This window comes from Haliaeetus leucocephalus, unplaced genomic scaffold (genome assembly GCF_000737465.1).
Source record: "Haliaeetus leucocephalus isolate CR32 unplaced genomic scaffold, Haliaeetus_leucocephalus-4.0 Scaffold933, whole genome shotgun sequence".
Lineage (NCBI taxonomy): Eukaryota > Metazoa > Chordata > Aves > Accipitriformes > Accipitridae > Haliaeetus > Haliaeetus leucocephalus.
The window spans coordinates 389,399-390,429 of record NW_010973369.1 but is presented as its reverse complement, the minus strand read 5'-3'; positions in this window follow the sequence as shown (position 1 = coordinate 390,429).

Sequence of the window (1,031 nt, the reverse complement as noted above, 5' to 3'; positions counted from 1 at the left end):
TATCGGGATCAAAACCAATGAGACACTGAGTGCGTGACCATGCTTTTTGTACCACAGTCACAATCATTTCTAAAGGCGGTGTAATAGTTTTCTTTAAAGTGTGAGAGAGAAACACCCATTCCAAATATAAAATTTTCTGAGCGACTTTATCATGTTGCCCTATAATAGCAAAAGGTTGTTTTGGACCTTGTATGACATACACATCAACAGGTAAAGTTAAGTCCCTTCTACAGGCTTGTAATGTAGATATCTTTTGTGAAACTAAATTTAACTCTTCCTTGGCAGCTGGAGTTAAGATCCGTGGTGATGTTAAATCAGGATCACCTTTCAGAATGTTAAAGAGATTACTTAATTCCTCTGTGGTTATACCTAACATGGGTCGTACCTAGGTTATTGTTCCTAATAATTTTTGAGCATCGTTCAGAGTTCGTATATCTGTCTGCAACTTTAATGATTGAGGCTGTACTGTTCTTTCTGTAAGAATCCACCCTAAATATTTCCGGGGCGGCATCTTTTGAATTTTTTCTGTAGCAATTTGAAGTCCAAAGGTGTGCAAAGAATTTACAAGATGTTGCACAACACTTTCCAAATACTGTGTTGTTTCTGTTGCAATTAAAATATCATCCATATAATGATATATTATAGCATTTGGAAATGCATCTCGGCTCAGTTGAATAGCCGCAGCAACTACTCTCTGACATATAGTAGGACTATTCATCATGCCCCGAGGTAGCACTGTCCACTGATAACACTGCACAGCTCAGTGTTATTTACACTAGGCACTGAAAAGGCAAAATGTGCACAATCATCAGGATGTAAAGGAATCATGAAGAAGCAATCTTTTAAATCAATTACTTGTAATTCCCACTATTTAGGGATCATTGCAGGATTTGGCGTTCCCGGCTGGGTAATCCCCATAGGTTGTAACACTGCATTTATCGCTCGGAAATCCTGCAATAATATCCATTTTCCTGACTTTTTGGGAATAACAAAAATCGGTGTGTTCCATGGACTATTTGAAGTGACAATGT